We start from the raw sequence: 15,663 nt of genomic DNA, 5'->3' as shown, positions 1-15,663 counted from the left end.
ACAGATCCTGCCAGACCTGCTGAGTGATTCCAGCATTTCTTGTTTTTGTTATGGAATAATGACTGTTACACAATGATCATTAATTACGTGAACAAAAGAACTTTATACTGATCATTATGTTTCAGGTGGCAGACACCCATGACTCCCCAAGTGTGGCTGGGAGGTTTTCTTATTATGTTTGTGAGTGCTCCCACAAAGGTTTGATCTCAGGGACAGCGGCTGGGCTGGAGGCAGGCAGTGTTCAGGCTGTCCCTTGGCCTGTGATGACTTTTGGTCCTTTGGCTGCCTGAGCTCTGGAAGGCCCTGATTGCATGAGGGTTTCCTGCATGGGTGCAGGACTCTCCTCAGGCACCGCGGCTGCTGAAGCTGGGTTCAATGGTGGAGGGGCTGAGGAGCCACAGTCCACACTCAGAGTGCCCTGAGGTGAGCCTCCAGCTGTGGCGGTCAGTTTCTCCTCCTCCCGTTCAAGGTTTGCTTGAACCTGCCTGCTCATCAGAGAATGGTGAGGAGCAGGAAACAACTCCAGGCACCTCCTCTTGCTCATGGCCAAGGCGATGGTGCACAGGTCTGTATGCATCAGTAAAATCTGGATCTCCATGAGGATCACCAACCTGTCGATGGAGGAAGTCATGCACTCACTTGCCTGGGACGTGGCAGCAGTCTTGGCATGTTTGGACTCCTCCATCGTCCACTCATGGCTGCGCATGGCCTCTGGAAGCTCCACCAGATGTTGCCTTACCCCTCTCTGCAACTCCAGCATGCACTGTGCCCTGTGCTGACAATACCAGAGGCTTGTCATCAGCCTGAGGCTTAGCATGGGCCTGGCCATCCATAGCGTGCCGTAGTAAATAGTTGTTTAAAACAGCAAGTCATAGTAAATGGTTGTTTTTTAGACTGGAGAATGGTAGACAGCGATGTTCCCCAAAGGTCAGTGCTGGGACCGTTGCTTTGTTTGCTATATATAAATGACTTGGATCCTGGAATACAGAGTAGAATCTCAAAATTTGCCGATGACACCAAACTTAGAGGTGTGGCAAACAATGAAGATAATATGAATTGCCTGCAACAGGACATAGATAGGCTAGCAGAATGGGCAGACAGATGGCAGATGGAATTTAATATTGACAAGTGTGAGGTGATACATTTTGGCAAAAGGAATAAGGAGAGGCAATATATACTTAATGGCACAGTTCTAAAGAGTGTGCAGGAACACAGGGACCTGGGGATGCATGTGCATCGATCTTTGAAGCTGGCAGGACATACTGAGAGAGTGGTTAGTAAAATAAGTGGGATCTTGGGCTTCATAAACAGGCATTGAGTACAAAAGCAGGAAAGTTATGCTGAACATTTACAAAGCTCTGGTTAGGCCCCAACTAGAGCATTGCATCCAGTTCTGGTCACTACACTTTAGGAAGGATGTGAGGATCCTTGAGAAGGTGCAGAGGAGATTTACCAGAATGATTCCAGGGATGGGGGATTTTAGTTACAAGGTTAGGTTGGAAAACCTGGGGTTGTTCTCCTCAGAACAAAGGAGATTGAGGGGAGATTTAATAGAAGTGTACAAGATTATGACAGGCTTAGATAAGATAGACAAGGAAAACTGTTCCCATTAACTTATGGTACAAGGAGTAGTAGACATAGATTGAAGGTTTTTGGGCAAGAGATGCAGAGGAAATATGAGGAAGCACATTTTAAAAAGCAAGTGGTAATGACCTGGAAGTCGCTACCCACAAGGGTGGTGGAAGCAGAGACAATCAATGATTTCAAAAGAAAATTGGATGGCCACTTGAAGGAAATAGATTTGCAGGCTATGGAGATTGAGCCGGAGAGTGTGACTGACTGGATAGCTCCGTGAAGAGCCGACATGGACTCCTTTGGTGCCATAAATGACTCTATGGCTCACTGACTATCAGAGGCCTTGGCTGTCTCAGCCTCAGCCAGCTGCTCAGGCATGTGAGCAGTGCTCTTACCAGCTAGTGACCCTGATTCTACAGCCCAATGGAAACCCACCGAGGTGAAAGTATCTGCACTGGTGGAAGGTGCCGGAGGATGGTGCTTCCTCTGACTGCTGATCCTCCTCAGAGGTGGAATCTTGCCCCTCTTCCACTGGAGTCTCCTGCGAATGGCGACCCGCACGAGAGAACACAAACATATGTGGGTTAGGATTAGCAGATCTAGTCATGCCAACCATGCGCCATGGGTGTCTCCAGAGGTGAACTATATGTCGATGGAAGTGAATCCTCACTCTCTTGCACAGACTCCAGTCTCACCATCTGAAATGGAGTGGCTCCCAGCTCTAGTGCCTCCTCCTCAGCCGTGGAGAGACCTGATGTCTGGCATCCTCCACCAGTCCATGATATCTCCCTCCTGTTATGGGCCCTCTTGTCCTGCAAGTGAAAAGAGGGAGATAGTCATACCTCACAGAGAGATCAATATGACAGCCCCTCGTCCCTACTGGGGTATCCTATATTGTTCATCCTCACATCAGCTCTCAGAGGAGTTAATAGGGGTGAGCTGTGAAAGAGGGTGGCCTGTGGCCGAGATGCAGCCATGCATCTGTCAGCATGAGGTGATGCTTAACACCACCTTGCCCATGCTTTTGTGCTGCCTCCCTCCCCATGTCCTGCTTCCTCCTGCGTAGCCACATGCAATCACGAAAAAGGGTAAGGAGCAATCACCTTGGCGGAACGAAAGAGATCGTTGTCCCTCTTGCGACACTGAACCCATGACCGGGGAGTGACCCCCACAGTTGCTGACCTCCTCAGTGATCTCCGTCCAGGCTTGCTTGGTCAGGCAGGAGGATCTCTTCTTGCCAACACTGGGGAAGAGCACCTCCTGCCTTTCCCTTGCAGCCTGGAGGAGAATCTCTAGGGAGGCATTGCTAAACAATGGGGCCACCTGGTGTCTTCCATCTGCCATGGTTATTGCAAACTTGGGTACAGGTTGGCTATCAGACGGCTGAAGGGTCCGGGGCAGCAAATGGCACATGTGCAGGCACTCTTTTAAAGCAGGCAGGAGTGAATGCAGGGCTGGCAGATCTTTAAATATATTGGCAGGACCTGCTCCAGATCATCTGTTGCTGTTATCAGCCTCTTGCCACCCACCCCTGTTGTGTGATTGGGGGATGCCCCTTGCCTCCAGCGTGTAAAATGGCCTCCTGCTGTGTGATCACAGTGGGCCGCAGTCATTCCTGTCACAATCAGGAACAGCACCCATTTCCAGTCCTGGCGGCGGCATGCCTAAATTCAGCCCTTTGGCTTGCCGTACACATGTGATGAGATGCTCAGATATGATTTGACCTCTGACGTCAATGTAGGCACATAAAGGATCTTGCCATTTTATTTGCACCACATCGAACATGATGTCAGAAGTGAGTCACCAGGATTTGAGAGGATTTTGATAGCCTACGGAGTGAGGCATGCATGTCAGCTGTAAGACACCCAGCAGATGTGCAAAACATCAGAGGATAATTATGCCCCATGGAGTTCCAGCAAGGAATGTTTTAGTGCAATTTTGAACATAAGTTTGACCGGCTAGGGTCTAGCCACGCTTACACAGATGAGTGAGATCAGTGTATTAAGAAGCCCTCCCTTGCCCACGTGTACATTTTGCACAGGAGCCGGGTCATAAAACCTCTTTCTGCAACTTTGCATGGGATTTCATTTTTAATATAGTAACACTCAGGCAGTTTCTCTGCTTTTGCTTCAGAATAGGCAGTCTGTGGTATCCTTTTTAAATAAGGGTCTGCCTTCTGGGCTTCAGTTAATGAGCATCTACTATGTACCTCCTTTTCTTCCCTTAAATTTCCAAAAAAATGTTTCAGCCAGCCAGACCTCTGAGTCATCTGACTGAATTACTGGCTCAGCTCTTTCTGGGGGAGCTTACTTGGCCATGGCCCTGGTCACTACACAGGCAGAAAAGATTCCAGAGACTTCCTCCTGTATTTGGTCTATTTCCCTGGCCTCATTTGGCTGGTCTAAAACCACTGGGGCTGCTACCACCTTACCTTCAGCCAAATCATTACCTAGCAACAAATCTATTCCGGCCACAAGCAGACTAGGGACAATCGCTACAGTGACCAGTCCAGAAACAAGCTCGCACTGCAAGTGGATCCAATACAGGGGTACAGACATGTATCCTCCTTCAATCCCTTTTCCCAGAACCTTCGCTTTTAGTGAGCTCTCTGGTGGGAAGGTCATTCCTTTATCCACCAGGAGGGATTGAGTGGCCCCTGTGTCTCAAAGCAAGACAATGGAGTTACCTGTCTCACTAGAGGGGTATGGGGACACCATTTTTTTAATACATAGTCATGATCGCCTTCAGATATTTTCTCTACTTCTGCTGCACCTACGGTGGTATTCTTTTCGGGGTTCCTTATCATGGTTAGGGACATAGGTGTGTCTGCCTTGCTACCTGCTTGGTAACCCTTTTCTTTGCTAACTTTGTGCACGCCTACAAAATTAATTGGCTTTCCCTTTAACTTCCAGCAGTCATCTCTCACATGCCCTGTTTTACTGCAATGGGAACACACAGCTCCGTGGTATACATTCCTGCCCTCTGCATTTTCTTTCCTTACTGGTGGAGGGCTTCCTGCATTCTCATTTTTATTTCCCTATGACTAACACTCCGTCTGTTATCACTTTCCCATTTTCTGTCCAATCCGAATCTCTGGAAATTATGTTGGAAGGATTTTCCTGTGAGAAGGGTTTATGAGAAAGCTCATCATCATCTGCCACGGCTGTGGCTTCTCTCAACCTTGTAATTCTCTGCTCCTCAATATGAATTCTTATGTTAACTGGGATGCTATTTTTAAATTCTTCTAATAGAATCACCTCTTTCAAATTTTCATTGCAGGGTTCAAGCTTGAGAGATTGTATCCAGCGATCGAAAGCCATATATTTAATTCTTTCGAATTCAATGAAAGTTGGGGCAGAGCTTTTCTCAATTTCTGTTTCAGGTACTAATTCAGATGCATTTAGAATTGCTGTTTTAGTTTGTTTGTAGTCAGAAGAACTCTCTTCTGATAACAGAGAAAAAATTTCACGAGCTCAACCCACTAATTCGCCTTTTAGAAGGATAGTCCAATGTTCTTTGGCCATTTTAGTCTATTATTTTTTACAATTAGATAAAATAAGACTCAACCTCCTCCTCATTAAATTTTGGCTGTAGTCTTGAGTGTCTCGTAATGTCAAAGCTTTGTTCTGAATTGGGAATACTGTTTGAATTGCTGGTAGCATTCTGATCTTGTGTTTGTGGTCTTTCTAACTCAAACTTTCTTGCCGCTTCCTCTCTTCTCAACTGAAACTCTCTTTCCTTTTGAAGTTGTATTTCCTCTCTTTTCAACTGCATCTCCTCTCTTTTTATTTGCAATTGAATTCTAGCTAAGGATATCTTTCAGATTCCGATTTCATGCTTGCTTCTTTTGCTTCAGGAGTAAAATTAAAATAGCAGGACTCTTCACTATGTAAAGTTTCTTTGCCTTTTGCTTGACAGTGACTCCCACCTCAGTAGTTAGGGTTTTTAAATCTTCAATACTTAAGTGATTTAATTTATCATGGAATATGTCTCCCTGCTCTACAAACCCCTTAGTATTAAATGTGGCCATGTCTTTTATTTCTAGCGCCGTAGAGGAAAAAAGAATACAAGAAAACCTGTTTGTTTAATTTTTCACAGTTTTAGAGGTCAATTTTCCATCTGTTTCAAAATTTGCTTAATCTGATTGTTCAAAGAAATCCTGGCTTTGAGCCCCCAATTTGTTATGGACAGGTGGGTGATGGCGTGGCTGGTTTACACTTTTCACCTCCCACTGACTACAGTGTTTTTGTATTACTAGTGTTTCAGCCCCTATGTTTTGTTTGGCAAATAAACAGACAATGACAGGTTTTCTCGTAGGTCTAAAACAGAAGATTAAATATTTATTGAAAATATTCATCACCTGAAATGTTCATAACACTACCCATGCATACATTCATTCTCACATGCACACACAAGAGAAGATAAATAGAAGGGAAAGGGTAGGAGGTGTTAAGAGTTCAAGGTGTAAAAGACTGTTGTTTCAGGAAATCCTATGGGATCCTCTTGGAAGGTGAGTTTTAAAGTTGCAGGCCTGTTTGCTGGTTGTCTTATATTTGCTGGGTTGCTGAAGTCTTCTGGTGGTTCACTTCAGTTTAAAGACAGTGCTGATTTCTTATTTCAGTTTCAGAGGTGGAGGAGTGGTTTAAAAGGCATTCTCTTTTCTCTGCTGCAGTTGGCTTTCAACTTGTCTCAGCAGGGTTCAACGGTGTTAGCCGGAACTGATCTCTCTCTCTCTCTCAGTCTTGTGCTGGAATTCAAGATGGCTTTCGATATTGACAGTGTGGCTGGAGAGCCCAGACTGATGTTGATGACTGATATTCTGTAGTGGAACATACAAACATATGAATTAGGAGCAGGAGTAGGCCACTCGGCCCCTCGCATACGGTCCGCCATTCAATAAGTTGATGGCTGAACTAATTACTCCACATTTCCACCTACCCCTGATAACCTTCCACCCCCTTGCTTATCAGGAATCTATCTACTTCTGCCTTAAAAATATTCAAAGACTCTGCTTCCACCACCTTTTGAGGAAGAGAATTCCAAAGACTCACGACCCTCTGAGAGAAAATATTTCTCCTCATCTCTGTATTAAATGAGCGACCCCTTATTTTTAAACAGTGACCCTTAGTTCTAGATTCTCCCACAAGGGGAAACATCCTTTCCACATCCACCCTGTCAAGACCCCTCAGGATCTCATATGTTTCAATCAAGTCGCCTCTTACTCTTCTAAATTCCAGAGGATACAAGCCTAGCCTGTCCAATCTTTCCTCGGAAGACAGCCTGCCCATTCCAGGTATTAGTCTAGTAAGCCTTCTCTATACTGCCTCCAATGTGTTTACATCCTTCCTTAAATAAGGAGACCAGTACTGTACTCAGTACTCCAGATGTGGTCTCACCAATGCCTTATATAGCTGAAGCAAAGCCTTCCTACTTTTGCATTCAATTCCGCTCACGATAAATGATAACATTCTATTAGCTTTCCTGATTACGTGCTGTACCTGCATACTAACCTTTTGCGATTCATGCACTGGGACACCCAGTTCCCTCTGCATCTCAGAGCTCTGCAATCTCTCACCATTTAGATAATATTCTTTTTTTGAACTCTTCCTGCCAAAGTGGACAATTTCACCCTTCCCCACATTATACTCCATTTGCCAGGTCTTTGCTCACTCACTTAACCTATTTATATCTCTTTGTAGCCCCCTTATGTCCTCTTCACAACTTACTTTCCTACCTATCTTTGTGTCATCAGCAAATTTACCAACCATACCTTTGATCCCTTCATCTAAGTCATTTATATAAATTGTTAAAATGTTGAGGCCCCAGCAAAAATCCCTGTGGCACACCTCTCGTTACATCTTGCCAACCAGAAAATGACCCATTTATGCCTACTCTCTGTTTCCTGTTAGCTAGCCAATCTTCTATCCATGCCAATATGTTACCATGAGCTTTTATTTTCTGCAATAACCTTTGACGTGGCACCTTATCAAATGCCTTCTGGAAATCTAAGTACAATACATCCACCGGTTCCCTTTTATCCACAACACATGTAACTCCCTCAAAGAACTCCAATAAATTGGTTAAACATCATTTCCCTTTCACAAAACCATGTTGCCTCTGCCTGATTACCTTGAATCTTTCTAAATGCCCTGCTATACCGTCTTTAATAATAGCTTCTAACATTTTGCCTAAGACAGATTTTAAGCTAACTGGCCTGTTCTCCCTCCCTTTTTGAATAAAGGGGTTACATTCGCTATTTTCCAATCTTCCCCGAATCTAGGGAATTTTGGGAAATTAAAACTAACGCATCAACTATCTCACTAGCCACTTCTTTTAACATACTAGGATGAAATCCATCAGGACCCGAGGACTTGTCAGCTCGCAGCTCCAACAATTTGTTCAGTACCACTTCCCCGGTGATTGTAATTTTCTTGAATTCCTCCCTCCCTTCCATTTCCTGACTTACTGCTAATACTGGGATGTTACTTGTATCCTCAATAGTGAAGACTGGTGCAAAATATCTGTTCAATTCATCTGCCATCTCCTTATTATCCATTATTAATTCCCCAGATTTGCTTTCTATAGGATCAACGCTCACTTTGTGCTTCAGAACTTTAAAGGCGAATTCCTAAGTGTTAGTTTTTCCCATGTGATGTTAGGTTTCAGTTCTTGATGGGCAGGTACAATAGCTTTTTATGGCCACATTTTGATAATAATATGGGAGTTGTTCACACTTCATTTTGTTGACAGAAAATGTACCAGTCTTTTAAAATTGTTCTAACTTTTTTATAACTCTTCAGTTTGTTTCTGTATTTTCATTGCTGCACTTCTTGTGAGCGTGACACAAGAAAGTGACCACTCCTACACACTGGACTAGCAGCATGGTAGCAGTGGAAAAAACTGGAAAGCTGAGTGTGTGTATACATCCAAAGGACCTCATAAAGCTTTGAAGAGATCTCACCACCCTGAAGAGATTCTGCCTCAACTTGCCAAGGCAAAGGTCTTTCTTTACCACCCTCGATGCTATAGATGGATACTGGCAAGTGAAGTTGGATGAAAGCAGCAAGGTTCTGACTACTTTCTGGACACCATTTGGGAAGTACAGTTGGTTGCGCCTGCCGTTTGGCATTTCTACTGCTCTAGAAGAGTACCAACGCAGACAGCATGAGATAGTCACTAGTCTACCAGGAGTGAAAGTGATTGTGGATGATCTTGTAGGCTATGGATGTGGAGTTACAATGGAAGAGGCCATCACAGACCATGATCGGAATCTAGTGAGACAGCTAGACAGAGCTTGCTGGATGGACCTGAAGCTGAACAAGAAAAAGTTGCAGCTGTAGATGACTGAAATCAAGTACATAGGGCTTGTCCTGAGAGCTAAAGGACTGAACCCAGATCCTGATAAAGTGCAAGCTGTAGCATGAGATGCGAAGACCCACACTACTGCTTACCTGCTCTGCCCTAGGTTGAATGCCATTAACATATTTTGTGGTTTTTAGGGATAAAGTGCAATAGAAAATGTCCACAATTCACAGGCTAAGACTATTTCAGTTTCTAATATGCCTCCAATGTACTTGGATGTGCACTTGAGGTGCCGTGACCTGCAGGGCTGTGGACCGGGAGCTGGAGGGTAGGATTGGGCTGGATGGGGTCCTTCCGTGCTGTAGATTTCTATGATTCTATTTCTAGGTAGTTCGACGATTTTTGGATTTGTCAACTGCCTAGCCAAGTTCTTGCCCAATCTGTCGTAAGAGTGTGAATCTCTACACGAGCTCACTGTAAAGGAGGTTCAGTGGTATTGGGGCACAGAACAAGAAGGGGCTTTTACTCGCACCAAACATCTAGAGCTGAGGTACTATGAAGTCAACAATGAAGTCACCCTGCAGTCTAATGCCAGTGAAACAGGACTTGGAGCAACCCTCATGCAGCAAGGACAACCAGTTGCATTTGCATCCAAACCGTTAATGCAAACTGAACGATGCTATACACAGATCTTATCTGGCTATTGTTTTTGCTTGTGAGCATTTCAACTAGTACCTGTTCGGGAGAGAGAAAGTGATGGTAGAGTCTGACCACAAGCCACTTCAAAGCATCTTTCTCAAACTGCTTCTATCTGTTCCAAAACATTTGCAAAGGATGTTACTTCATTTGCAGAGATATCACTTGGAAGTGAAATGCAAGCAATGGTTGCAGATGTGCATTATCGACATGTTGTCGAGAGCTGCACTCCCTTTGAAGGAAGTTGATGATGCTAGTACAGAGTGTGAAATCTTCTAGATTCAGCAAGAAGCAACAACACAATATGCTCTGGAACTCATCAACCCAGCACAGACATTGAGTCTGACAGGTTGGAAGTGCTCAGAGAAAAGAGAACACTGATTTTTGAAATAGTTTGGAAGATCCACCCTATTGCTACTGGGAGGAGTTTGGGCCTTTTAGCAGCAAAGGATTTTGCCATCAAAAAGGACTGTGTAATGTATCAGTATGGTGTGAAGTTTTCAAGTAATTTAATAAGTAAAGAAAATACCTTTCTTGGTAACCTGGGGTATCAGCTACTTTGTTACAATCAGATGAGGAGGGATCGCAAGGATCCCTTATTGTCTTTCTCCTTGTTTGACTGCAACAGGGTGTATTCCTTTTTAAACAGTGGATGTGCTTACCACTTCAGTGAGTGCTTAACCTTTTACCTTTGTTGTGATTATAAAAGAACCAATCAGACAGGTTTTCCTGTGTTTAAACCAAAAAACCCGACCTAAATAAAATAATAAACTATGCTACACTTTCACTTACACACACACACACACAAGAATCACACACAAAAATAGATTACAAAGTGGAGAGGAATAGAGTTTGGATCAAATAAAAAAGAATATACAGTCTATGGTGTCTGTTAATTCAATTGTCTTCCGGCTGAATCTGGAGTCCTGCCGTTCGTGATTGGTAGATGCTCTTGAAGACAATGGAGCAGGTGGTCTTCTTCCCAGGGGGGGTCTTTATCTTGGATCTTTTCCAGCCAGCAGGCAAGCTTCAAATGCCCCAAGGTCACCTGGAGAGAGGGAGAGAGAGTCACCCCACTATGGGTTCTGCACCATCAAAGTCTCAGGAGCTTGTCCCTTTGTAGCAAAAGGCTGCTGGTTTTTCACTGATGGGGAGGCAATCACATGATTGTCCAGTGTCCTCATTTGCAATTTAATTAGATTCAAGTCTAGGAATTCTCAATCTTTCTCAGGTCTCATTGTTTCAATATTCTCCTGGAGGTATGTCTCCACTGGTGAATGTTCAAGATGGCTTTGAATGTCCTGCTAACGAGGGTGATACTGGATAATCTACTCAGTTATCCAAGCCATTGTCCTGGATGGGAACCTTGTTAGATATGCGTCTCCGATTCAATGTCCTGGAATGTGAGATATTTCAATGCAAATTGTTGTTGTCATCTTGGCTGCCAGCTTTTTAAAAGTTACATGTAGGATCTAGCTTTCTTTTTTAAAAATTTAATGTAGGTTTCCAACTGATGAATTAAGAATCTTCATTTGGTCTAGCACGTTTTTTTGATAACTTACAAAGTACGATTAGTTAATGGGGATTTCTTTTAATTTAGTTGTTATAATAAAAGTCTTAAAACATGAAATCTTGTGGTGTAATTCTTTAAATTGCTCTGGGGGATCACATCTTGTATTTTAACATTAACGGTCTCACTGAGGTCATAACAGATACAAATATTTATATTCGTTTTCCTGAACTTGGACACACCTCAGATTTAAGAGAAATGTTCACTGAGCCTCCACAGTGAGTCCCATAAAAGATAACTTCAATCAACACATAATGGAGCAAGTTTTGAGAAATTATGAGATAGTCTCAAAGACAGTTGAAGTGTTTGAATTAAAAACAATGAAGAACATGAGGACAGAAATTATGCCAATAACTCTTAGTGTGTTTGTATGGTCTTTCTCTGTTCATTGTCTTAATGCAGGCACTAACCTGATGCTTATGTTAAGAGTAGCACAGACAGGAATTTGGTGCGAGTACCTTAACTGCTGCTCCAAGAACAGTGCCCCAATAGAGAATAAAGTGTAATTTAATCGTCAAACAGCTACACAATGCTCAAAGCCCAATGTTGAAAGAATGATTGAGGGGCCACATGTCTGCTGAGTGTCCAGTTTGTAAAATGCTCAATACAAAGAAAGACTGAACTGTAAAGGTTACAACAGGGTCAGAATTTACACAACTCAAACTAATGACCCATTTAGACCTCCCACTGAATCACACACAGTGAACGACAGGGAAGTGTTCTGTTTTGTTCCTGCAATTTCAGCTTGTTTGCTGTTGCCTGCATCTCTTTGCCTTCCTATTGTTTCCCAGGTGTAGGGTTGCTCTGTTCAACTCTTCACTCAATACCTAAAGTTCTGGGTTCTGGCAGGGTTTTGTATTGAAGGGAGAAACATGGTGTTTAAAAATTCATGATGATATATTGCCGAATTAATAGTAATGCCTTGTAGTGTGTGCGAGTGTGTGGGATAGGAAGGCAATTTGTAATGAGAGGACTATAGGTACCTATATTGTAACTAAACATTTTGGATTCTGTTTCAGTCTCAATGGGGCAGTCTCACCGTTTGGGTCCCGCTCAAAGAGATCTGTTTATGCAGAGTGTTAGATGGTGAGGGCAGTGCCTTGTGTGTTACTGAGCCACATAGACCAGGAAGATTTCAGACTGTACACAGCCAGGGTAGCGGTTGGATGCTACAAATGATCTCAATGTGTATGGGTAAGTGAGGGAGAGAAAAATTAGCTTGGATTTGACTATCCTGTGGTGATTGCAGATCTCTCTTCAGGGACTGCTGATCATTATCTAAGGATTCCTGATCGGATCCAAGGATTCCTGCAGGGAGCTCCACAGGTGACCACGGGTAATGATACGATGGGACTTGACTTTTTTTATTCGTTCATGGGATGTGGGCGTCACAGGCTAGGCCATCATTTATTGCCCACCCCGAATTGCCCTTGGGAAGGTGGTGGCGAGCTGCCTTCTTGAATGGCTGCTGTCCTTGGGTTGGAGGTACACCAGTGCTGTTAGGAAGGGAGTTCCAGTATTTTGATCCAGTGACGGTGAAGCAACAGCGATATAGTTCCAAGTCAGGATGGTGTGTGGCTTGGAGGGGAACTTGCAGGTGGTGTTCCCATGCATCTGCTGCCCTTATCCTTCTCGGTGGTAGAGGTGCGGGTTTGAAGGGTGCTGTCGAAGGAACCTTGGTGAGTTGCTGCAGTGCATCTTGTACATGGTACACACTGCTGCCACCGTACATCAGTGGTGAAGGGAGTGAATGTTGACAGTGGTGAATGGGGTGCCAATCAAGTGGGCTGCTTTGTCTTGTATGGCGTCGAGCTTCTTGAGTGTTGTTGGAGTTGCTCCCATCCAGGCAAATGGAGAGTATTCCATCGAACTCCTGACTTGTGCCTTGTAGATGGTGGACAGGCTTTGGGCAGACAGGAGGTGAGTTACTCGCCTCAGGATTCCTAGCCTTTGACCTGCTCTTGTAGCCACAGCATTTATGTGGCTGGTCCAGTTTAATTTCTGGTCAACGGAGTCCCCCAGGATGTTGATAGTTGGAGATTCAGCAATGGTTCTGCCATTGAACATCAAGGGGAGATGGTTAGATTCTCTCTTGTTTTGAGATGGTCATTGCCTGACATTTGTGTGGCGCGAATGTTACTTATTGCTTATCAGCCCAATCCTGGATGTTGTCCAGCTCTTGCTGCATATGGACATGGGCTACTTCAGTATCTGAGGAGTCACGAATGGTGCTGAACACTGCAATCATCAGCGAACATCCCCACTTCCTACCTTATGATGGAAGGAAGTTCATTGATGAAGCAGCTGGAGATGGTTGGGGCTAGGACACTACCCTGAGAAATTCCTGCAGTGATATTCTGGGACTGAGATGATTGACCTCCGACAACCACAACCATCTTTCTTTGTGCTAGGTATGACTCCAACCAGCGAAGAGTTTTGCCCCTGATTCCCATTAACTCCAGTTTTGCTAGGGCTCCTTGATGCCATACTCGGTCAAATGCTGCCTTGATGTCAAGGGCCGTCACTCTCACCTCACCTCTGGAATCCAGCTCTTTTGTCCATGTTTGCATCAAGGCTGTAATGAGGTCAGGAGCTGAGTGGTCCTGGCGGAACCCAAACTGAGCGTCAGTGAGCAGGTTATTGCTAAGCAAGTGCCGCTTGATAGCACTGTTGACAACCCCTTCCATCACTTTGCTGATGATCGGGAGTAGACTGATCGGACGGTAATTGGCCAGTTTGGATTTGTCCTGCTTTTTATGCACTGATGATCCCACAGTTGAACAGCTTTCTGATACGCACTAACCAGGTTTACACATAAAGTATGACCATTTCAGTCAGATACCAGAAGGTGAGTACAACCATACCCTACCAAAGGGAGCACAGAAGTAATTGGAGAGAAAATTATTACAGGTAACGTGCCACACGATGTCAACTTGAGAAGCAAGCATCTATCTATTGACAGGGAATGAGTTAAGGTTTATGGAGAAAGGGAGTCTGTCCATTGGCAATGAGAAGATTAAAGTTACTGAGACTGTCTGACCTGGTAGTGAAAGGTTAAGGAGGAAGTGCTGCTTGTGCTGTGGCAGGGAGAGGGTTACTTATTACCAATTGCCTGCCCTGCATGCAGTGACATTCCTACTGTGTATATGATATGCAGCTGCCTCTAATCTAGACATGACGAGGCATTAATGTGTTGGGCCTGGGGGTGGTCTAAAGCAGGTTCAGACAGGCAAGGTCCTGAGGTTTAGCAAGGCATTATTACTAGCAATCCCATGTGTTCAGGTCAGCTTCTAAACACGCAAAACGAGCAGAGATTCTGAAACCTCAACTGCAACACATTCAAGGATTTCCATATCAACAGGAATCAGCCAAATTCATCAACTGTGAGACAATTCAATCTTTCAGACCCTGAGGAACCCTCACATTGAAGGTTAAACTCTTAGCTCATTCTCATGACCTTCAAAACAACTGCATCTTTGGCATGATTGTGCAGAGATCAAGGAAAGCATTTAGTATAGCTGATCCACTACAATCACACAAGGGAGAGGAGGTCATTCACTGATAGAGGGTGGCTACATCACTCATTGTTAACAGTGTAAACTAACTGGCAACTTCTGAAGTGTGGGCCGTTGTCTGAGAACGTGTACTTACCTTGATGACCCTTGCCTCCACATTGCCGGTATTCCTTTCCTAATTGGTGAGATTAGGAACAGCCCCTAAACCTGAGGAGTCCCAACTGCTGTTTGTGAGCAGCTATGGACTTGCTGGGTTATTGTTGAAGTTTTACCCCACAGTGTAAACTGGTATTACCAGTGCACAGTGACAAAAGATATCATCAAATGGAAACAGCTCTGCAATATTAGTGGAACATAAAATCCTTACGTTGCTATGGTGTGTACAAGGTGAGGGAGAATCCCACAGTTAACAGACAGGAAAGCACCTTTCACAACGTAAGTGGATCAAAGCAATGACTAGCAGGCCAACATGTTGTCCCTGCAGTAGGGATACTGTAAGGTGGCAGGGAAGTGATGTGTGTCTCTACCCCCGAGGCTGTGGTACATGCCATGGGTCACTGATTCTATCTCATCACACAGAAGAAGTTTAATGACTGAGTCTGTGCTTGTTTTATGTAAGCAGCTGGGCTGTACTGCCTTTCAACAAAACAGGGTTAACCATTTCAGCACCACAGACCTCAGCCATATACCCATTTGGTCACATGGATCTTAACTTGTGGTTCACTGCAGTTTTATAGATATGATGTAACTATTAAAGGAACATAACACAATGCATTATGCATATTAAATGAAAACAAATCTCCACGAGTGGCAGTTATTTTAACATTGATGCAATAAACTTTGCAAACAGTGAATATATTTATTTCCTTTTTATGCAAAGATTCCTCCCTTCCTTTCTGCAACCCCACAGCTATTGGCCTCCTTCCAGTATTTCTGCCAACCATAGATTCTTCAGGTGCAAGCCCAGACAGTGAGTGTTAGCAGATTATTCGATTACAGAGACCA

This window comes from Heterodontus francisci, chromosome 30, assembly GCF_036365525.1.
Source record: "Heterodontus francisci isolate sHetFra1 chromosome 30, sHetFra1.hap1, whole genome shotgun sequence".
In the NCBI taxonomy this organism is placed as follows: Eukaryota; Metazoa; Chordata; class Chondrichthyes; order Heterodontiformes; family Heterodontidae; genus Heterodontus; species Heterodontus francisci.
This window is presented reverse-complemented; position numbering follows the sequence as displayed.